General features: G+C 44.2%; 1 protein-coding gene across 3 annotated transcripts in view; it reads left to right on the top strand.

Annotated features, from left to right (window-relative positions):
• The first annotated feature begins 295 nt into the window (after positions 1-295).
• The window catches only part of RAI1 (retinoic acid induced 1), a 576,051-nt gene continuing 551,495 nt past the window's right edge, over positions 296-24,851 (top strand). The window contains exon 1 of one of the 3 annotated variants that reach the window (XM_078665206.1): positions 296-823. The gene's annotated coding sequence lies outside the window, so the exon portion shown is untranslated. The remainder of the gene's footprint in view (positions 824-24,851) is intronic. The other 2 variants (XM_078665208.1, XM_078665207.1) reach the window with 2 other exon arrangements.

The raw sequence follows: 24,851 nt of genomic DNA, 5'->3' as shown, positions 1-24,851 counted from the left end.
TCAAAAATCCCATCAAGATTCACCTGCTGATATTTATCACACCACTCGGAACTGTGATGTGTGTGGTAACAGCAGTACCCATACATTAATCTCAGCCCTACTGGTTTTGTCAGTGCTTGTTTGTATTGACTAATGCAGCCCTGATTTACTTCACAAGACTTGGCAATTAGCAGATCGAGACTGCCCTTGCAGTGATTTCAGATTTGTTGTTGCAGTTCCAAAAATTCTACGCCAGGTGGTAGTATAAGCCTGCTCAGAAGACCTTGCACTGCCCTTCCCCTCCAGGGTGAAACGTGAGCTTTTATTTCCGACATGCAGCCATGCCTCTAACTTTTTTTTCTGTCTCCCTGCTGCTTTCCCTTTTCCAGCGGTAGGGCTGGGATCCTGTCTAGGTGGGCACCGTGAATAGGAACCATGGAGCTGTAATTCCAGAAGGCGAGGCCTGGGGCCTTATCAAAGCACAGGCCTGCAGCAGCAGCACTCGGTGGCCGGCAGGACTGCACCCTCTGTAACCTGTCAGTCTGCCTCCTCGCTCGGCCTCTTTCCACCCTCCTCCCTCTTCCTTCCTCTCCCCCACCTCGCCGCCTGTGGGCAGCGCCGCCGTCCCTCTTTGACACCAGTGGGAGTGGATGTTGCAGCCTCTTCCGCCGTCCACGGCGCCTGCTGAGGAATTGTTGATAGGGAATTTGTTCTGGAGGAGCCGGCGTCGAGGAGGAGGACCGAAGGCAGCAGCCGGGCTGGCATTCGCTTCCCAGGGCGCAATGGCTGGCCTTCCTGCCTGGGTGGTGACCGCAGAGGACAGGAGCTGGGGGCCGGAAGAAAGGTAAGCAACCAGCTGCTAATGTGTACCGAGCCCAGACAGGCGCAGAACCTGCAGAAACAGATACAAGAAATATAAATATGTAAACGGAAGGGAATTACTGCATGCGCGTTGGGTTTATCTCTATACTACGTGGCGTCACATTATTAATGAAAGTGCGAGGAAAAACAGCATGACCGTGTATGAACCCGCTTTTAGGTAGTTCGTAGAAAAATTAAGACATTTGAGCTATGAATCACGAGTTTCTGCGTGCTAGAAGCAACAAAAAAAATCGGAATACTTGTGTGCACAGAAAAGAAGTGCCCGTATGCACGACAGATGTTCCTGAAGGGTGGCAACGTCCACAGCAGTCTCCCTCGAGAGGGCCCAATATTAAGAGCCCCTCAGGAAAAGCACGTGTTTGGGGAGAGTTGGGGTCGAAGTCATTCCAGATGTGGTTAAGTCGCACGACGGGGAGCTGCGCGTGAGGTGTTCTTCTAGATAAACAGACGTCTTTTTAGATAAACAGACGTGCACGCTGCCGGCCTGTCAGCCCGGCCCAGCGTCTCCCCTCAGAAGGGGCCCGAGGCTGAAGGCTTCTTTTGTTTTCTTTTGCTTCACTCGTCGCTCGCTCTCACGCTCCGGGAGAACCAATGAGGGCGCTCGTTGTAGGTAAGACCCGGTTCAACGCGCCAGTGTTCTCACTGTTGATTGGCTCAGCCTAAAAAGCTTGTTTTCACCTTCCAACATGCCACATTTCTGAAATAGCTCAAGGGTCGCTGTGCTGCTGTTAATAAATTATTTTTTTTTCTTTCGGATACTATAGGCGTAATTATTAAGAGTATCCTTGCGGGTACAACAATTAAGAGAACCACCTAAAGCCGATATTTTTCCCTCTTTCGGTACATACTTAAATCGTCAAATGTAAGAGAAAACGCTTCAAAATAGGTTCTACAGCTATCATAATGACCCCGACTGGTATTTAAAATAAACAAAGACAGAAAGGCCAAGTTAAGAATGAACACAAACAATTTAATGCCAAGTTCTCCTTAATACTTTGCAGGCCTTTGCAAAATCTTAAAATGGTACAGTATCTTTCAATGGAAAAAGTAGTATTTCTCACTGTCAACCTGCTGGAGCTCACACGAGGGTGACACTAGATGTGTAAGAGGTTGATACCATCAGAACGGAGAAAACATATATTTGGAGAGTGTGAGGCAGGTTTGCAAACATGGTGAGATTATCAAATTCATTGAAGGCGCGTTCATTTTTAAGTGGGTGATATCATTAAAAAGAGGGTGATGCCTGCCCCATCTGAGAGTAAGTTGACCAGCATGTGTGTCCTTGGTGATCAATGGGGCAATCCCGATATGAATCCTGCTTTGTTTGTAATTACTACTTACCATGATGATAAACAAAAAGGGTTTTCTTTTGGCACTATGCAACATGTGGTCCTGATCTTAAAATGGGATAAATAGGCTTTGTCAGTCCTAAAGTGCAAAGACTGGGTTGGACCAGCTTCTCATGCATGGACCTGGGAAACTTGTGACCTAAACAAATGTAATACTGATAAGCCCTTCCGAGGAATTCCGGCCACAAAGCTGGTCGAAGATAACACGGCTAAACCGCTCAAAAGAAAAGTTCTATACAACTTAAAAGACATGAGTTTGTGACCATTACTTTCCATCTTCATCTTGTAAAGGAGTGTAGGGTTTCCATAGTTCCCTGACGAAATTACTGGTCATTTGTTTATGTTTTGAGATTCTGGAAGGGGCACAAGCTGGTACTTGAATGAAATCTTGTTTAAAATCCTCTGCATTTTTCTTTAACATGGCAACTCTGCTTCTACTTGCTTCAGTAATCATGTAGGACTAGTTAAGACATAAGTAACATTTTTGAAGTGATTTCTTCAAGTATTTGCTATTTTATGTTTATGTTTGAGGGGGGAATGCATACTTTTGCTGAATTTCTGAATATTTTCACAAGCTGTGACATAAACTTACTATTTTCTCATTCCCAAAACACAAGTCTCTCTTTTTAGCCACACAGATTAACATTTCCTTGTAAGAAGGGCTTCCCACCTTATCAACTACAGTTCTATAAACAGGACCTCTGGTTGGGATTCTAACAACCTTGTGACTTTACCATCAGATCCACGAGTCAGTACACAGAATGTGAGTTTACAAAACAAAAAATCAAGGCCGAGGGGACTTTACATCTTCCTCTGTGGGTATGAGTAGAATCTGAAGAATTACCACCGCTTATCCCTTAAAGCATTTTCCAAACACTCTACCTCCTGCTTACAATAGCTGTCACTTCGAAGATCGTGAAAGTCTTGTACCTTGGAAGGCCTCCCTTTGCTTTTGCATTTGAGATCCTAGGCCAAAAATTCCTGCTCCAAACCTTGGAGCTTTTGCTCCTTTTGGTTAATTTCCCCCCTCTGTTCATCCACACTCGTCTCCAAAATTGACATTGCGTGTTCAGTGTTATGTTGTAGTTATCTGTGGGCCTCTCAGCATTTCAAACAGCAATGGTTCTCCTTTCCATATGTGAACCATCAGCTGGTCATTGTATTGTAGCTGTGTGTGACTCTAAAAGACAAACTCTGTCACCATTTTTGTCAAGAAAGAGAATATCCCTTGTAGGTAGCGACAAATAGCATGTGTGTTTTCAAAAGTGTTAAAGTGCAGCCCTTGGTTCTACCTACTGACATCCACCCTTGACCCCACCTATGTGTGGCAGATGGCCTGGAGTCTGATGTTGGCACTAGTCAGGAAAGAAGCAGGCATCCTGGTTGGTAGCATTAGCTGGGACGGGGAACGTGTGTCTGTAAAGTAACTTCACTTCTCTTTGCCACTGATTCCCACACATTATTTTAGGCAGAGTGACGGGGGGATACAGAGTGTGCAATTATAGAAATCATTGTTTTTATTTATTTATGGCAGAGGTGTTCTTTGGAGAGCTGTGTCCTCTTACCTTTACCACCAGGGCATGATCGTGTTCACTGTAATTGGCTTTTTCCACAGTTAAATTGTTAAAAAAATACTTGATATCAGTCACTACATACCCTACCATAATGTCTCCTTTTTTGCATAGTCTGCGTACAACATTAGTTGCTGCACAATTTTTGGTATCGGCCAATTCTTGTGTGCTTTCACATCGTAGTGCACAAGGCTTTGTGAACTGCCCCCGTTGCTCCTTGCTATAAATGTTTTGTCTTCTTGTTACTTCCTCTCACCTGCAAAATAATATTGTGATGTTTTCCTTTGTGCATTCTCAAATCTTCCTTACTGCCTAGTCCCCTACTACCCTGTCTGCGCTTTTCTGTTTCTGCAGAGTCATCGCATACTTTACTCTCCTGTCCATGTCTACAGTCACCCGTAGATTTCGATTTCCATCGAACCACAGTTCTTCCTGTAACTTTGATGTGTTGGTTCACCATGATATGATCTGATAAAATGTCTCCAATGAATGGATTGAATATTTTAAACCATGGTTAATTGCTACAGATCCCTCTATGATTTTGTCTTCACCTTTTTTAGAATTGGATTTGTGTGTTTCTGCTTTTTTTCAAAAATACCTCTTTAATTAATATTATCATTGTTACAGTTAAGACATCCTCTCCTTCCACCTCCTCTGAAATAGCTAAGTAGAAGAAAATGTGCGGGCCGTCAGAGCTCAAAAGGTGTATCAGAACTGCTCTTTTTCTTATAGGAGTAAATCCTGTTCATCGCTTGCCTCAGTGTTATCCAGGAAAGGCTGCTTCCAGAAGTTCCATGCAAGTGCCGTCTCTCTTTGGTTTTCCATAAACCTCTTTTATGACAGTACCTAAAGACCAACTCGGTTTGTGGTCAATTCTTTGGGTGGTAGAGAGATTTTAAGGTGACAATTAGACACAGTGGTTACAAGTGATACTTCAGGTGTAAGGTGATTCCACCCTAGCCTCTTCTAGAGTAGTTTTTTTTTCTTGCCCCAGAAGGCACTTTTCACCTAATAAAAAATGAAATAGTATTGCGTGCTGAACAAGGTTAGTGCTAGAGAAGGTACAATGTACCCTCACTCGCCCATCATCGTTGTGTGTGTCTGGGCAGATGCCATGGTACTCTCCTACCACACAGGCTTGAAACACTTTTGTGAGTAGTAATCAGAGCAGATTCGATCTTGGAGGCGGGAGCTCATTTCAGTTACATTTTTTTTTTTTTTGCTGCTTACGTACGTCACCCTACTGATTTGTCTCCAGTTGAAACATTAGGGTGTAAATTATGAAAGGTAAACTAAGTGTACACTTTATTGACAGCCCCCTAAACAAAGCAGCTGGAGATAACTTAAAGCATTGTGTTGAGAATAAACTGGGGCAAAGTTTAATATTATAGCACACAAAGTTACCATCTGTACATAGAGGTTAAGAGGGTGTCACAATTGCACAATCGTTGCTGGTGCTTTTGAACATGAGGGGCTTTGGTACTTTCGAGAATTTCCAGTAGAAGTGGTACTTCTGGACATTTCTATTGAAGGTTTTCAGAGAAGAGGTCACCTTCCAGCCAGAAGGGGGACATTCTAACGCAGCAAGACTAGAAGAAAAAAATGATTTTGCAAGTGGCACAGGAGGATTTGAGGATGATGCGGAGTGTAGGAGTTGAGCAGGTGACTCTTCTTTGAGAAAGCAAACACAAGGAGATGATGGATGGAGCGCTAAAACCTTTCAAACACTCACCCCCAGTCACAGATCTGGGTTCAATCCATCATCGACCTTTAGCTCACTTTACCATCCCAGTTCAGACCCAGCCATATACAAATCAGTCTTGACCCTCATCCTCATGGGAACAGTCCAACCCGAACTGCCAAGCCAGGTCTTCCCTGGACCGGAAACAAGCATCCTGGGATCGGTTTCGGGGTAACACCCCTCATCAGCCAGGCTAGCTTGAATCCCGTGGCAAAGTGAGCGAGGGAAACGTGATATTTTGAATGAGTGATGGAACGGTACGGCCCCCTGGATCCGTTTGAATAAACATGAGGATTGTATATAGGGCTTGGTTTTTCACAATGAGCCTGTAATCCCTGGTTATGAAACAAGGAATGGGTGACAAAGTTGAGTACGTCCAGTAAAAATGTGTTGTATATGAGACCAATAAGTAGTCTCTCGCTGTAGCCAAAATTGCTGAGGACTAGATATTGCTCAAGATCTTGACCAAATAGAGCACAACGTAGCGGGCATCCTTTGCAGAAGATGAGTAGGTGGTGGACAGCAGTGATGCTATAGGCGATGAAAGTGGAAGAAAGTATATAATAGTGAAGTGCATCACCAAGTTCATGACAGGGAGGAGGTTGTCATCAGGGAAATACATGGTGAGAGGAATTGTAGAATTTGACTATGAATGAGTGGAGTTATCCTGTTTTGTCTTTTTGTTGTGTAATGGTGGCCATCACTCCATCAGAGTTTGATGCAAACAGTCCCTGTAATGAACAGCAGTGGATTATGAATGGGTCCCGCTTCACGTTCATTTATTTTGAAAGAGTGCCAGTGGGTCCTAAAGGCATTTCTCCATAAGACGTGACTCCATAATAAATGCGTTCGTCATTGCTTCGACAGAAATTGGGGGAATAACATGATACCAAAACCAGTCATCACTGGTAACCTGGAAGTCTGTTTATTAGTATTGTTTTTAATGTTAGTTATCTGCACATTGTCTAAACTTTCATGGAACTAACCTATAGTAAATATATCCCATGCTTCTACCTACTCACTCACCACTTGAGAAACTGAAGGCCATCCTTTGTGCAATGCGAGTATCATTGTGTGTACTTGTCTGATAGGCTCGCATTTTCTCTTATGCTCTGTATATACACATGCCGCTGCCCGGTACTTGCATTAATCTGAAGTAAAGGTTGCTTGCTGTGGTTGGATCACAGAGGGTGCGGGGTGTTTTCGTGATGCCTCATGAGACCATCATACTTTCTTTCAAGCATAATTCAAGGGTTTGGAAGCGGTTCAGTCTTTGTAGATCCAACTCATTCCTGTGGGATGGCAGCCCGCCAGGCATGCTTGCAAACTTCTCAGTTGTCCTTCAGTCTGTTTCTCGGGAAATTTCTCTTTCTCGTACTGAAATGAAGTGTCATATCTTGTGGAGGGTGGAAAGAAGCCTTTGCAATTTATTCCCTCAAGACTGTCTCCCCTCTTTACTCCCAGGAAACCAGTGGTAGCAAGAGCAACACAACAGGGACTCGTATCCAGATTCTCATAGGTCATCCTACATGTAGTCTCATTTCTTCTAAACCAGCCTGGCGATGTCATACTTGGTAAATAATGCATTTATCTGTGAATACATTCCTGCAGCCTAGGTATAATGGATCCTTCGGGACTGTGGAGAACCTCTATGAGTTAACAGCTCATGCACATCACCACGTAGTAGCACTTAAAGGAGACAAACACATTTGTAGTAATTATTGGCATGTCTGTGTATTCACATATATATACACACACATAACTTACCTTAAACTCATTTACAGCTGTCACCACAGCCACCTTTTTTCAGCCTATTCACTGGTCGCCATTTATTATATTTGGATTGCCCTAGATTTCCACACTCCTCCCCTGTTACAGATGTCTGATTGACCACATACCGGGCATAATTTATGTCTGGAGAGTAAGGCCGTTGCCACATCTCAGTTATCAAGACGTACAGGTCAACCTTGCATGGATCCACCCTCCAATCGGGATACAATCAGCCACAGGCTAGTGCATCTTTGTGCAGAGTTTATAACAATCTCACGCATTCGGATTCTGCTCACAATGGGATTTGCTTCTGACAGGAGACAATGGCATTTCTAATTACCTGTCCTCATCCCTTGAAATTAACATCTTACGAGCTACAACCAGCCTATATTTTCTGTAGCTGGATCAGGGCTCTCCAAAGTCAGTCCTGGAGGGTCAGATCCATGCCAGATTTTTAGCGTATCCCCATTTAGATAAATGTAGTTGTCTTAAATATCTGACACGAATCCAGGCCTCCAGGAATGGCTTTGGGAAACCCTAAGCTGGATAAACAGATGCCTAATTTTCAGGGGATGAGCACAAGTCTTCTCAGCATGGAGTTCACATCAAAAGGACCCACATCCAATAAGTGGCTAGATCACAATAGAGAAAAAAAGTATCAGGACAGGGCAATCAAATCTTGTCCTGCTCAGAATGGCAATTTAACTTGACACATGGTTTCTCTCTAAATCTTTCATTCCATCTTCATGGATGTGCACAACAGCAACACCTTTTACTGCGCTTCTTATTCCCCCCAACTTTCATCAGTTTCTCAGGTCTCCTGATCCAGTAGATGAGAGCCACATGTTTAGGTGCGAGCCTCTCATTCTTTCCAGGCTCTTTATATTTCTGCTTTTTCCTTGTCCTAAAGAGGGGTTGTATCAAACAGCAGCCAAATGCCCTTTTCTATTGAGAGTGGTTAGGAAACCAGTCCCTTATTGATCCCCTGATTCTTAAAGTTCGAGATCATAGCTGTGATTGGCTCAAGATTACATTAACTTTCTTTTCCTCAACTTTCCTGCCATGGCTACTCAGAAACTCCAGGTGGTTCTGAACGCAGCTGTGCATCTTGTTTTAAATGCATTTATACAAGCCCACTTTACTCTTTTACTAAAACATCATCATTGCTTCCCATTAAGTACAGAATACAGTTTAACCACTGCATTTGGTTTTTAAAGCCTTAAAAGGCCTAGCTCCCTCATTTATTTCCAGGCATTAAAAAAATTACAGACCCTATAGGACGCTGAGATCCTCTTCTGCACACGTCTTACAGGTGCCAAGAATAGGAAAACCCAGAGCAGGAGAACAATCCTTTTTAGGTCAAAGCCTACCGGTCTGGTTTGCTAAAGACATCTTTGGAACATTCGGAAAGCTTCCCTGGGAATGCATTCCACCCATTGCTTACCTTTGGCTTTGTGGTTCGTAACTCACATTTGCTTGCATTCTATTTGTTGGCTTTATTTGTTTTGGGCTGTCCAGCTTGAGTTCCTCCCTCCCGTAGCGCATACTCTGTTTATTGTATGTTTCCATGATGTTCGTTTTTTGTAAACTGGTCTTTGTTCTTATCAAGTCACATTTACTGTGCTTTCAAAGGCAGAGGTCAAATGTGAGGCTCTGTCATCAGAGGGAGCTTGGTGTTTCCTTTTCTTTCTCTGACTTCAGAATGAGAGGATTTATTTGACACTCTTGCTCTGAAAGGGATGGCTTTTTTTCTAGCACACATATCAAAATTGAAATGCCTTTAAATGAAGTGTGCAGATATTTCAGAAAATATCAGAATAAGGAAATAATAAATAAAGTAAATTCTTTTGTAATACTGATGTGTGGTGGAAATATATTTTCATACGATGAAAACAAATCAGTATATACATGATGACATTTCAACACATCGTTTGTGCACTGCATACGTTTTAGCATCAAAACTGTACGTTTATGCAAATGTAATGGTCATTTCAATTGAAAATGTGTTGTCTTTAATGGCAGTGCGCTACCACCCCATGAATACTACACTTTTGCTACTCCACTCTGTTCCACACAACTGCACTCTACTCTGCACTACTCTACGCCGCTGCTCTCTACTCTTCTTCACTCTACGCCTCTCTACTCTGCACCACTATACCCTTTGCCATTGCAATCTACGCCACTTTTCTCTGCACCACAACACTCTTTACCACTGCACTCTAGAACAGTCCAGTCTAGGACACTCCACTCTACTCTGCACCACTACATTCTATGCCTCTGCACTACTCTACTCTGTGTCACTATACTCTATGCCACTCTACTCTATTCTGCGCCACTGCACTGTACACCACTGCACTCTACCCTACTACACTTTTATTATGCATCACTCTAACCTACGCCACTGCACTCTAGGCCACTCTACCCTACTCTGCACCACTCTACTCTACGTAACTGCATTCTACGCAACTGCACTGTTTGCCGTTGCATTCTATGCTGCTGCTTTGTATGCCACTCCACTGTTCGCCAATGCACTCTATGCTGTTCTACTCTAAGCCACTGCACTCTCCCCCAGTTTACTCTAATCTATGCCACTCCACTGTAGGCTACTCTACGCTACACCACTCTATGCCACCTGATCATTTTAATAAAGACTGCTTGCTTTATTTGGTTATAAGGTACCCCTATCAGCACCAAAATAATCATTCGATGCATGAGCACTATATAAGGTTCTGTTAAGAACCTAGTAACATCTGTGAGTCTGGATGAAGTTCACCCCTGTCTCTCTGCAGGGATCAGCGGAATACCTGTTTTGGTGTTCTAGTTTGATCTTTAATAGTGGCATATTTTTATTTTGGAAAATTGGAAGTGAAAAACGTGCTCGTTCTATTTCATAGACTGTGGATTTGTGGAGGTGTAGTAACTTTGCCATTGTCTTTGGAAACAGCATTCCAGTCTATTGAGAATAAAGAGGAAATTGGCCCACATTTTAGAGGGATAATTTGACACCACAGCTTTTATCCTGAGCGAATGACAAGATGCATGAATAAAGATAGGAGACATTTTCATTAAATGCAGTGGTTCAGTGGGCCACTGTAGACCACATTATCAGGAGTTTTAACCCTGGCATTTCCATTTGGCCAACCTGTGAGACTTTGTAAAAGTCATGTTAAAAGTGGCTTTGTATGCCAACAGTGGCGTGTCTTGAAAAGGTGTAAAGTGTCAAATCTCATTATTGGCTATATTTAAATGGACATGTGCATTTGGAAATGCTATTCAGAATTACGTTGCTGTAAGAAGCTTACAGAGACGCTTTAAGGAATGGGCAAAGTGGGCTTTGGCCCAGGGCCCCAGCCTGTCAAGGGGCCCCTAACAGAGCAGCTCTGTTCTGCAGAGAGTCTTGCCCTATTGACCTGGAGTAATTCTTAAACAGATTGTTTGAAATAACTTTTTCCTTTGTTATATTTTAATGTGGATGACGTGTGAGTGTCTATTTGCAGACATTTATTTACAGTGACATGTTGTGCCTACAACATCCTTAAAAAAGTTTCTTTTGGATCAAATCAGAACCTCACATATGAGAAATGGGAGGGTGTCACAGAGATTATTTCCAATATTGTTAATGAGATGCTGCTGTGTTATAATAGTGAAAACACACATCACTATTCATAAATATTAGATGTAAACACGTTTAGAATATGGACGAGTGTGCCTGTGCACTGTCAGTGACTCTACCAAAGACGGCATGAAAGAGCTGAAATTGGATCATAAATTCGAAACTGTTCCTAACTAGGGCCCCATAAATATGCTTGGCCCCCAAAATCCTTAAGATGTCCCTGGAAGATTGGGTTGCTCACTGCTTACTGATCAGCTGGTATGATCCAGCTACTCTGGTAGAATCAGCCAAAGGATGAAAGAGCTGGCAGAAAAAGCTAATGACCACCACGGCGAGATATAGCAATAATAATGTCTTTGCCCTTTTCAGATCTCCTTGCTGATTAAAAGAGTGGCGTCACGCGCCAGGCCTTTCATTGGTCTTTGGTTGGCCTTGCAATAAAGCTCAGACGCCGGTGATCACATGCAGCGCCTGTCAGAAAATTATGAAAGAAAACACAGTTAAGGTTGTGTCTCTGTATTCCATTTCAAAGAGCCAGAAAAATATAAATCCGGGAATAGGACACTGATTACATTTCATTAAATTCTGGTCTGCCTTAAAAAGCTGTTCGTAGAATGAAGGTTTCCATTTTCACTCACCCTGTTATTATTTACAGCTGCCTTCCTTTATTTAGTTCTTTCCCACTGTTTTCGTTCTCCGTCATTTCTTTCCTTCTTCACAATTTTTTTACATTCCTTCTGTTTTTGGCATTCCTTCCATTAGTTCGAAAATCAAATCGTTTAATTAACACCATTTTTAAATGCACATTCAATGTCAAGAAATATTAAAACGCCTAGAGGCTAAATATTTTAGAGAGGTGTGTTTTATAAAAATACAATATAAATGTTCAATAAATTAGCTTCATTCTCATCATTGTGCTTTTCTATATCCCCTTTGTTTCTTTATTCACTTATATTGTGAACACGTAATTCTCGCGGAAGGAGAATAGCTTTTACCTAGTGATTATCTAATAATATGTTTCAAACTAAAGCATAGTCTGCACATAACAAAGAAAATCAGACTTCTAGCGAGAAAGCTTTCGGAAAATCGGAGGGAGCCATTCTCCAGACGTTGTGATTCATAGAGGAGTGTGCACATAAGTGTGAAAATAAGCAACCACTGAAGGCGGGTTGCAAAAAAAGAATAACCCTATTGGTATTCCGGCGATGGTAGAAATGGAAAAAAGTCTAGCACAGGGTCATGAATCTACAGGAGATGGGCAGGAAGGTGCTGGGAGATAAACTGGGAAGGCCCTCAAGTGAGTGGAAAGAGATAAAAGAAAAGACTTGACAAATCCAGGAAAATGAGACTACTTTTTAAGGTATGTTTGATGAAAGGACATAATGAAGAAGGCGAAAGGTTTATTTTTTTTAAAAAGCAGTCGAAATGGTTTTGCTCTGTGTTCACAACAGAATGTTTCTGCAAGAGTCAACAGGTGAGAATTGTTGGGTCTTGCAGCGCCCAAAATATAAATATACACAGCCAGACAGAATAGCCATCATGGGATCCTAATGGCTCTCCTACATATTGAGTCTGCCTTCCAAATTATCTTGTGCAGTTGGGGCCCAGGAAAGGAGGGGTTCAAAGAAGGATTTGGTGCAGATGGAGTTTGACTCACAAAAGTAAGATTAGAGTTGATCCGGGACACAATACATGGGATATCTGGACAGTAGTGGAATGGAGATGAATTAACACTAGATATTTTTCTTTGCCAGTATTCGTACCAGTTGAGCTGTACTGGGCTGACCAATGTTTCTGTACTACATTTTTGGTTTAAATGTACCTCCTTCCAGTGACTGTCCTTGTGTGTGATGCAGTGGGCACTGGTGATCTCTCAAAGTCCTGGTAGACAGAGGTGTAATTTCGAGCATGAAGAGATATTCAGGAATTCTTTTTACACTTTCTCAAGGCCTGATAAACTTTGCTAAGACATGTATGAGCTCACTGTGCATAGGGAATGAGGATGCCCTCACTGATGTGGTCATATACAGCTGAGACTTATTAGGGATCTTCTTCACTTGTGGTCCATAGACCGTTTAGCCCAGGCCCAGTGGTTCAGGCCACAGTGTCCCTTATGGAGTGCAGCATAGACTAACCAAGACATCATGAAAAGGAGAATAGTCCCAAGTGGCATTAGTATGCACAGGCTTGTTTCCAGAGCATATTACACTCCTGGATGTTGTTTATGTGCTGCTTGTGTTCCTCACTCTGTCATCACTGATATGTTTTCCAGTCCTGGTCTTTCATGTGACAACCTAATGCATTCTGTGTGTTGTAACCTGTGTTTGTGTCCTAGGCACTAACCCCACCGCACATTATAGCAATGATGCGTATGTTAAAAGCACATCATTGCCAACAGTGTCCTTTTGAGACCCTGTCTCCCGCCATTTTAACATCTCGGCTTAGGGAGGCAGGAGTTGAGGGGTCGGCCCTGAGTCTTTTGAACTCCTTTCTTTTAGAAAGAGAGCAGAGAGTGATGCTTGGGAACTACCTCTCCCCTGCTAAGTCGTTGCAATGTGGGGTGCCACAAGGGTCGGCCTTGAGTCCGACCCTGTTTAACATCTATGTGGCCCCCCTTGCTAGACTAGTAAGATCGCAGGGGATGGAGGTAGTATCCTACGCTGATGACACCCAAATTATGGTGTCTCTGGCTCATTCCTCTGTTGCAACATCCGCCTCAAGCTTTAGGGTATGCATGCAGTTCGTGGCAGACTGGATGACTATTAATTCCCTGAAGCTCAATGGCGATAAAACAGAGGTACTGGTCTTTGGAAAGAACCAGGATGCTTGGTCGAGCGAGTGGTGGACTTCCTCTCTTGGCATCTGCCCCACTCCATCCCAATCAGCCAGAAATTTGGGTGTGATATTTGACACCTTACTCTCTATGTCCCTTCAAGTTAACAGGACCGTGGCCACCTGCTGGGGTGTGATTAGGACCCTTAATAGAATCCGCGGATATCTCTCTCCCCAAGCGCGTAAACAAATTGCAGTCGCGCTTGTTGGCTCCAGGTTGGATTATTGCAATTCTTTGTATATGGAGTCCAACAAGAGCCACATACATCGACTGCAAATTGTGCAGAATGCAGCTGCACGTTTTGTTTTGGCCCTTCCCAAGTCATTATCTGTCACCAAAGCCAGGAAAGACCTTCATTGGCTTCCAGTGCAGCATAGAATTTCTTTTAAAATTCTATGTATGACCTACAGAGCACTGGCGGAGGGATCAACGAGTGGGATTAGTTCCTTACTCGCCCGTTATGTCCCAGCTAGAGGCCTTCGATCCACTGAACTTCTCCAACTTGTCGTGCCTCGTGTTAGGCTGGCTAGATGGGGAGCTAGGGCCTTTTCAGTTGTGGCCCCTCAGCTTTGGAATTCTATTCCAATTGAGATTAAAAGGTTGCCATCAATTGATTTGTTCAAAAAGGAACTTAAAACCTGGTTCTTTAGGAGGGCCTACCTATGATTGAACGCTCCGCGGGGTGATAAGCTGTTATTTTGATGTTAGGCGCCTTGACGCCCATTGGGCATAGTTTGCGCATAATAAAAAAAAAATTCATTCATTTGTGGTGACATGGAGTGAGGTGGCCACTACATCCTGACGGGATATGGAATAGCTGCTCTGGCTGGCTGAACTGTACCAGTTGGGAAGGCACCATGTCTGATTTGAAATTGGTAAAGACCTCAAGCTGTACAACACAAACAACATGGACACGCACAAAACCAATTACTCAAGAACACCACACTAATTGATGAAGGTACCTATAACTCTAACAGCGCCGTAAGGCTATAATAATGGCAAAATAGCACCATCCAGAGATAACTGCTTTGAGTCCAAAACGAGAATAGATTATCCTACCCCTAGAGGCCCTGGCATCACCCTCAAAACAACTCCAGAGATTTCAAAGGGTTTTTCTGTTTGTTTGTTTCTTGGTTTAGTGGCAACGAGTTGACATGTGAACACAAGACAAACATATCAGGCAGAATATACAGTTGATGATTTCAATAACATTGTGTACTAAGTACCTTAAGAGACAGTTGGTGCTCTATATTTCTGGAAACTATTGTATGACAAAACAAGTTGTAACTGTAGACTAGTCTGGTAAGCCTACCTAATGTTCTTGTTCTGATTTGCGCAGGCTCCCTATTTGATCAGTGCTCAATTACTCGAACATAAATTGACTGGACAATGGACTGCCTGCCGGCTCATGGCACCAAACTGAGCGGACCCAGTATGGGGCAGCGCAGAATGAGATAAATTGCGACAAACGGCTCCCTATGCGGTAGTACTGAGACACTGTAGCTGCAGGCTGACAGCAACCTTCTCATGTCCTGTGGACATGCAAGCAGGGTGATGTAAAAATTACACAAACTGACAAATTCCGTTTGCCATTGTTAAGTAACCTTGTTGGGTTTGAAGCATTCGGTAATCACTAACAAATCCGGAGAAAACAAAGTCCAAGCCCAACTTCATTAAGTCTATTCTCCCCAGAGTTAGCCTACTTATGGGCCGAGTTTTAGGAACACTAAACTAGTCTCAGAACTTTGCATTAGTCTATTATGAGGAAAACCTTTTATTTTTGGTGCAGTGATGCATCTTCCCAGCTATAGTGCGTTGAAGCGTCTCCACCATCCTGTGGCGCCAGACAGACGTTTTTTCGTGGTAATGGTGTGTTGATTGAGTACTGCCCTCTCTTCCCATCATTTTTTAGGGATATGTGTTTAATGTTTGCTGTAGCACCAGGTCCATGCATAGTCTTGATTGAATGTTCTGCCTTAGATAGTACTACAGAATGCATTCCTGGTTAAATAGTGGAATACGTCTGAGCATAGACTGTATGTCCATATAGGTCATCTAAAGATGTACTAGGTCATATGGCGTACAGTCATCCACATCAGTATCCCAATCAAAAGAACTGAGCTAAGCGGCAACCTTTCTAACCTTCTGCTGTGAAACTGCAAAAACCTGGCTCACCAGAATGTAAAAATGTGTATTCTGCTTTGGCAGAAAATCCACAATCGTTGCACGTAGAAAATACAAGGGCAGGGGGGAGGAGCCTAGCTCGCGACCGAGATGGCCGCGTTTTAGCTCGGCTCCGTCCGGCCGCCTGTTTATCTTCATTTATCCTGTATTCCTCTTGCCCCGGGAAGCCCTCCTTGCTGTGTTTCGGTACTCCAGTCACTTAGCGGACACTTACCCGTTGCTCCGGTGATCCTGAGTGCTGTCGATCCTGTGCAGTGATCCCGCTCGGAGCCTCCGGGGCGGTCTGGCCGGGCCTCCTTGCTACGCTGGGCCGTGACGGAACATGTTGGTCGGCCCTTGTTGGCGCTGTGGAGCTGGACGCGGAGGCTGATGTGTGAATTGGCCGGCTGTGCCCCTTGACGGACCCGACTGGCCTGGGCCCAGAGGTACGAACGCTGCTCCTCGCGGGAGAGCCTACTCAATTGTCTGGTTGGGTCCCCCTTATATTCCCCGGCCCGGCCATTTTGAATTTTTCCGCCCGGGCTCGGAGAACGGGGCCGGCGGTGCGGGGGGACCGACGGACATCCTTCTTCTGGTGGCTCTCCTTTCTGCCTTGGGGCGCCCTGCCGCAGTCTGGCTGACCTCCTTTTGCTCTGGTGTTACCCCGGCCGGGGTTCCCGACGACCGGGGACGTGCTGGGCTCTTAAGATGGCGGCCGGCCCTGGGAGTCTTTGCCGGGCCCGGGCGAGCACTGGGGGCCCGCCGCATGGCCCGGATGTCGGATCTTGTAAAGAGTTTCCTGCGCTTCGAGTTATCCTGGATGCATTGAACTCCTGGCGGACTACCGTGGCTGCGTCTGTCTCCACTGTGGAGGCGGACCCTCATTTTGAACAATGCGGGCCCCCGTCATCGGAGTTGGCCTCCTCGTCGATGATCGCGACTGATGTGCTCCTTGACTCTGTGCCCCCGGCGGGGACCGCATCCTTGGCTCGGAGAGTCTCCGACGCCCCCCGTTGTCCTGTCTGGTTGCCTCGGCCACTGGGCTGCGGTCCGCTTGTATCCTGGCCTGGCGTCGACGATCCTTCCAGTCTCTCTTCGCATCGACTCCCCGACCGAGAAGTATGTTCCGGCCCGGCTGGGCCTGCCTCGTTCGAACTGTCCTTGGAACTCTGTCTGCAATACGATTGTTGTACTGTGTCTTTCCTGGATCTTCAATATTTTCTTTCCAGTTTCTTCTTTGGACTGCCGCGAAATTTTCTCCTGAGCCCTGTGTCCCTCATCGTTTGCTCTTGGTTTGTTCGGATGGTTACAACCTTGGACAAAAGTGGACAGGGCTGAAACGACTTTTATATGCGGTAGTCTGGTTTCTTTGTTATGTGATTGACAAGTGCTGTTGTGATGTTCCTGTAATTTTATGGGACTCCTGAAACTTTTTCTAATATCGTTAACTTCCCATGGGCTATACCCTTCCCTTGTAGCAGGTGGCGGGATGGAAGCAGATGATACTGATTTTTCGCCCTCCCCCGTGTGCGTTGTTCCTTCCCTTCCCCTGCCCCTTCCCTTTTATCTTTGTTTCTACCCTGTTCCTTTTCTTCTATATTTCGGGTTCTATTTAGGGCGACAGGCACGCTGCCGGGGGGTAGGCCATAGCCCTCTGCAGGGGTGTAGGGAGGGCTTGTGGGGTGGGTGGGAGGGTCTGTTGTTGTTTTTGGAGGGGTCTTTCTCTCCTCCTTTTTCCCCTACTTGGTTCTATGGCCCTTGTGTATCCCCTTTTTCGGGGCTCTGTATCGCCGTCTGTCCCCCGGGTGTCTTTCTGGTGTATTTTTCCGGTATTACAAAGATGGTGATTTGTTCTGTTTGTCTTCCTATTTTGTGGTCGATTTTGTACCGGAATTTTGTTTTTCCTGCTTTGTCACCTGGGGGCGGGTGGTTGGGTTGGGGTCCCTTCCTTTTCCTTTTTCCCCCTTTCCCTTCCCTCTCCCCCCCCTTTTTGTGGGGTTTTTTTCTACTTGGGGGTGCATTTCGTATCGTTTTGGTATTTGGGTCCTTTATTGTGCTGATCGGTGGGACGGGTGGTGGCTGCGGTGGGCGGGCAGTGGATCGTGTGCACAATTGCTTTTCTTTCTACCCGTTGTTTTGCCCGGTGCTTACTGGTATACCTCTGTCATATTTATTTCTCCTGTGTCTTTACGATTGCTGCGTTGCTGCCTGCCGCGACCCCGCCCCTCTGGCTTGTGTTATGGCCCGCCAGGCTCCTGACCTCCCAAACCCGTTCTTTAAAAAAGAAAACTACCTTTCTATTTGTTTGCTCCTGAGATTGCTCTAAGATGCTTGCTCTTTCCCCTGATTTGTTGCCTTAGTATGTTGTGACACCTGATATATGTCTCCTGCTGTTTTTGTTATGTGGTGGCCAGCCCTGGTGGGTTGTAGGCCCGTATTTGTGAGCTTTCTCTGTTCAATAAAGGTTTTAAAAAAAAAAAAAAAAAAAAAAAAAAAAGAAAATACAAGGGCAAATTTTGTCTTAAAGAGTCCATTTTATGTTGTTCACAAGGCGATGCTAAGCACTTGACCAGAGGAATTCTAAAATGCCACAGCCCATGACTATGACTGGCCTTATCCTAAGTTGGCCTCCCAACTCGTATCGTTGAACTACTGTTCGTTGCCCCGGACCAGAATTGAGCATTGGGAAACTACCTATATAGTTGGAGGCAGGGTTTCTGCAGACACTATCCGGAAACTATTCAAAAATCTTTATTCTTTTTCTGGTCTTGTTATGCCAGATTCAGCTATGAATACAGGAGAGCCCTTAAATAATATTATATGTTGTTACTTATGTAATTTCCTTCTAAACGTGGATGTTATTTATGATATTTATTTATTTATTTATGATACTCCGGTTCACTAGCAATAGACCTCCATCTGAAGAGGTCTGAAAGTTCCCCGTCGCATTGCCTCAAGCCAGATGATCTTGGTTCTTGTTTTCTAAATTGATGTCAGGGAGTTTATAGAAACTTTTGTTGTGGAATCTCTTGTCATATTTAAGACCACTCACCTTTTTTTTTTGCACAGAAGTTAGAAAAATAGTTTCTTCTGAAACATTTCTATTTATAAGTATTTTCCTTCTGGAAGAAAGTTATCTATGGGACCGTGATACTGGCATACCCCACCCAGCCTCGCTTTCCTTAACACCATGCGTGCGGTGCAGATTTCCGCGGTGCGCTGAACTTTTAAAAAACCAGCGGTTCATGACGAGCTCAGCTCGTCATGAGCGTACGAGAGGTGTACCTCATGACGAGCTGAGCTCGTCATGAGCGTCGAAGGGGTTAAGATGCAAGATTCAGATAACTAGGGTCGGTCAACTACAGAAGCCAAGACCTGTCATTGGTCAGGGATCTAACCTGCTTAGATGTAAGTGGTGGCGGGGTAAATGCTGGGCAAGGACAAAGCATATACTTAAAGTGAACCACTTAATACTGCTAGAGGGGGTCAGGGGAGTGCAAAATGAAATCTGCATGCAGGCCCTACCAAGTGACGAACCAACTTCAGAGGACGAAAAACAATTGACTTCTGCCCCAACACACCCTGGTTTTAACTGGTGACCATCTTATTTCTGGACCAGTAACCAGGGAGAGACAAAAGGGTAAGCCCTGCCTAGAAACGTCCTCATCCTGAACAATAGAAGCGACAGTTTAAGTGGGGGTAGTAAGTGCGTTTTTAAAAGCCGAGCAATCAGTGGAAGCTTGGAAATGGCAAGTAAAGAGGCACCTTCACTCCACAGGAACTATCTTCTGCCTTCTGAACGTGATAGGGCACTGGACGGCACACATATTGTGTGCATGTCCGTGAACATGTCTCGTATTCAGAGACATGCCTATTGTTAATGAAAAAGGGGAATGCTGCATGCTGTAAGCAATCCCCTGCTTTGCAGGAACAATTTTTAATGTTGTATACATATGTTTTTTTAATTTGCAGAATATAAATCAAACAATAAACAATGAACACAATGCACAGCAATGTGCATTGGTAGAAAAACATAAGAAACAATTGCAAGTCATGCATAAATCACCTCTTTTGCTAACTGACATTTTCCACCATGAATGCCTCTATTGTGACACAATGAGAGTGCTTGCCTTTTGTTATTTTTTTAGACTAAAGTGTTGAACCCACAGGCCACAGATATGATATTTTGAGGGGGGTAACCTCTGTTGTAGAGGCCACCCTCTGCGCAGTCATACACATATCCAGATTCACTCACCAGCTCTCCACTTCTGGTGGATTGCGACCTCCCCACTTCTTCGGTAAACCCGCTGCTTCTGTCTAACCATATGGACTCTCCCCATATCCCTAGCAGTGCTGTCCTAACTATTATGTCCATGTGGTTTCCTAGTACCCGAGAAAATGCTTCATTTTCAATAGATGCGACTACCATAATATTGAGCTTCTAATATCGACGTACAAGAATATCGACTGCAGACTATTGATTGCCACTATATGGTCAAGATAAGTATTATCGAGTTGTTGTAGATTTACAATTCCTAACTCCACATTTACTTCCCTTGATATATTTTGCCAGAGTACATATAAGTGGAGTTAATGGTAAATATTTACTTACTGGTATGTACTTACTTTGATGATATTTTGTGGTTGATGTTCATGTAGTTTGATGTCCTCCTACTGGGGGCCTAAGGCAGCTAGGGGCAACTCGGCCCCAGCATTTGTGGTTGAGGTTGTTTGCTGCTGGTGCCTGTCCTACTGTGGTACTGCAAATTGGGCCAAGGATAACCCTTTCCACAGTGGGCTCGAAAGGTAGCGATGGTGAGCAGTCACAGGCTCCTCGGGGAGGTAGTGCGGGGAGCAAGAGCTCAGAACTCAACAGTCAAGCAACAGACACAATTACGTAATGTCCAGACCTGTGCTTATCTTTTATGTAAAAATAAAGTACTTCAATTACACAGGACAACTAAATACTACACAGTTCAATTGGAATTCAATTACAGAGTAGTAATATGGTTACCATCCAATCTAAGCATTTCACCCCCTTTCAAAAATCTCTTCTCTCTGGTTATTCTAATGTTTTGTTTTTTAACAGATTTTAATGGGTTTTGCCTCTTAGGTAATAACAGGTAATTAGATACATATGTCGCATAGAGGATCACGGTACATAATGCTTGATAATATCACATAGTACAGTTGCATTTCTTACGGTATACAGGTGTAAGTCCATACCAGGAACGGCAAAAATTCAACACTTGCAAATCACATGTATGTACATATCCATCGAGTCTGAGTGCCCAACCCTGTTTAATAAGATAACATTTAAACTAGGAGTGCCACCCCTCCCCCACTTGACGGGTGCGGCAATCAATTGTTGACTCAAGAAAAGGTCTATCCTGGCTTTGCATTGCACTTACTGGCGTTTCACCTGGGATCCCATACTATCGCTGCATGGGAGGGCTTATCTCATGACTGGTGGACCTCCCTGCTGGCTTTCCCTAAGAACAGTAGGCTCTATATGAGGTCAACACAGCATGTCTTGCGTGGCTTCATAACATCTTAGGAGGTGTGGCCCTCAGGAACCCAGGCAGTACTTTTGCAGCCTCTAGGCCAGTTTGTCAACTCTCAACTTCAGCAGTTGCAGCCACCTATGCCAATTGGACTCCACTTCAGTAGTGATGCGACTCCTCTTCCCGTCTGAGTCGTGCAGCACCAGTTTAAAGACCCACATCGGCTTCCAGCAGACACAAGATACTTGTGCTTACTGTATAGTGTTCATCTGTGCTTAATTTGAGATGATGGTTACCTGTGGAAGCTACTGACACAGATTTTGGGGGAAAGGCACATATTTTTCCACATTAGACCTGAACCAAAAGAGAGAGAGTGGGAAAAACATGAAAAGTGGAAAGACGGAGGTAGAAGAAGACAGAAAACCTTCACAAAGTAAGAAATCAGGAACCTGCTGGAGTGAGATAAAGTGTCAGTCAGTGTGGTAGTGGATTAGAGAGGCGTGAGGTGGTTTTAAGACTATAAGCCTTGGTATGTGTAGCAAGAACATTTAATTGCATCGGCCACAGGTTTCTGAGCAGCACTTTAGGCCCTGGCACGCATTATTTTACAAATGAAGCACTGGTGTTAGTTCATTTCTCAATATGAACGACGTTGTGGCAGATCCCCTCATGACACAGGTCTCTCCTGGCTTCACTTTCTAGGGCAGTCCATTTTCTCTGTGTGTTCCTCACACTAGGAACACACTTGAGGTTTTCTTCCTCAACATACTCTCCTCCTGCAAGGATGGGTCATCTCATTTCCTCTCTCAACAGGCAGTCTTCTAGCACTAGGAAGATCATCAGCTCCTACCACAGAAAGTTCTGACTTCTGGTGATATTCCCTCACTTTTGGGGCACTGGCTGTCAGTTCTGGTCACACACCAGTTCTTCTAGTTCTCTGCAGAGCACTACTTGGCCTAAAGGAACCTGGAACTGAAATAAAGTGGTGCAGCTTGAATCCCACTATACATATTTCCAGATGTTGGATGTTGATCCACGACCTAAGATTTCAGAACTTGTTTTAGTTGGTTCTCTTTCAAATGGCATTTTCAGGTTCCTCTTTGAAGCACAGCCTTTGTGCAAAGCGATGGTTCTCACAGCAGGTAGCTATGGGCCTGGGTCCAAGCAAGAGCATCCAAAACGTGTATAATGAAGGAATAGTTCTCTGCAACTAGTAGCCATCTTATTTCTGGACCAGTAACCAGGGACAGACAACCGGGCCCTGCCTGCAAACCTCGTCACCGTGGACAACAGAAACTAAAGTCCCTCCCTTCACCATTATCATTTACCAAGTGGCAGTGATCAGGAAGAATGAATCAGCAATCCTTTGCTAACCAGGCATTCATTGAATATCTGATGGTAGCCCTGTCCTCATCCTCTTCATATCTTTGTCTAAGTTACTACCCTCCAGCCACAGGAATGCAGACAATTAACTTCCACTCTCTGGGGGAGGCTGTCCTCATTCTCCATCTTGTGCCATGCTAAACTAGGGACAAATTCAAAATGGATCCCACCGGCTCATGTACCTAGACTCACACAGAGTCGTACTACCATGTAAGTGCTATACACTCATTCTCTGTCTCTCACTCAACATAGTAAGCCAGAACAAAGGCCTGGGTTTCACATAACAGCAGAACTTTACACAATACAGATCAGTAGACAATGCTCTCACTGACCCAGAGAAAAGGTCCGGTCACACCACTAATTCACTAACACGGTAACTTTGTACTTTTTAACACTGAACTTTGATCTAACTCTTACTGTGATAGTCCCAGGGCTTCAGCAGTTGTCCACTGCCTTCAAGGCCTCTGCACACATGCTAAGTCAGCATGACACCAGGGCCAAAATCAAAGTCAGGGTACCAGTTTCATGTGCTCAAACTATCAGGGTAGCGGAATATGCCCTTTAACCTTGAATTGACTATCAAGTCTCAACAAACCTGACTCAGGACCACCCTGCACTTATAAGCAATGAGCGCTAAACATGGGGCAGGTCTTAATATTCTTACAAATGTCTGTGGCGGGAGAGGGGTTTCCTCTAGAGAGTGGAATGGACAGGAAAAGACTGAGAGAAAGGTTGTTTTCAGGCTACCTAGTGCAGTGTAGATCTTTGTTTTAACTTATTGTCTTTCGTAGCGCATATACCATCAACAACTGATGTCCGAGCATTGTACTATCGGTAGGTACTTACAATGGCAACGAAGATACACAACTTGTAGCTGCATGCAGAGAGGACAAGAAGCCTGCAGCATGCAGGGGATAGACAGCTCATGTGATGTAAGTGCAACGCTCATTGGTCACAGGACCTGTAATGAAACACAATTGCTATCGTCCAAACACATCAGCAAAAAAAAAGGTGAAACAGTCAGCCTTGCAAGGCGCCAAACAATAACACCACCATGAAAGGGCATTTGGTGTTGAGATTATACAGACTGACAATTGAACTAAAAAAATTTGAGGATATTCCAGGAGGGTTTAAAATAGAGTGGATAAGGGGGGCGTAATGACAGGAGTGTGTGGAATATCCGCCAAAGGAAAGCACAGAAAGGGGGTACTAAATGGTTTAGCGCCTTGATGCCTTTGGGAAATTGTCACGCTCCACAAATTCAAAAATCAAAATCATAGGAGACAGTCTAAGATGGGACAAAGCAGAAGAATGCCATTGACACTCAAAACCTATATATACGGCCTACGATGCAGTGAATCCAAGTTTCCATAATGTTACCAAACTTTCTTATTTAGACAAACATTCCATCTATTGGTTTCTTTTATGATTTTAGAAAAGCAAAGTGTTGTGCTTGCAAAAAAAAAAAAATGAGATAAACCATAGCCATACTTTGGGGAAATTATGTTTATATTTTCTTTATATGCAACTAGGGGATGGTCTAGAAAGCGCTTTGCTAATTTTGAACAATTATGTTAGGATTCTTCCTATTAAAATACAATAAGTGTCATTAAATGTCTCAGGTGTCAGCGTTGGCTGTGCAAAGAGAAACGTGCAAGAAATGAAATGCAAGGGGGCAGCATCTTGGGATAAGTTCTTCATTTGCCCCCTGCATAGGCTTTACGTGTGCTTTATCCAAACAGTCACCCAGAAAACAACCAGCTTTCTTTTCTGCGTATGAGCCAGGATAGAGATTGACTACAGAGCTGTCTAGTACTGTCTCATTCCTTAAGACGATAAAGGTCACAGTAGTTTCTACTGCTAGGAGCGTGGTGTGAATCCTAAAATCCCTGCACCCACGCTGTGTAGCTGTGTAGCTGTGAATATTTTAGCCTGCAAATCCACCATTGTTCACTCAGTTATCACACACACATGATTTACTAAAGAGCTTATACAGTGATATGGTGCCTAATGCGATTAACGCAAAGACTGCTCAAGTCCAATGACGTAAGTCAGTGGCTGTA

Source organism: Lissotriton helveticus, chromosome 10 (assembly GCF_964261635.1).
Source record: "Lissotriton helveticus chromosome 10, aLisHel1.1, whole genome shotgun sequence".
Lineage (NCBI taxonomy): Eukaryota > Metazoa > Chordata > Amphibia > Caudata > Salamandridae > Lissotriton > Lissotriton helveticus.
Note: the sequence above shows the minus strand (reverse complement) of the source record. Positions and strands in the feature narration are given on the sequence as shown.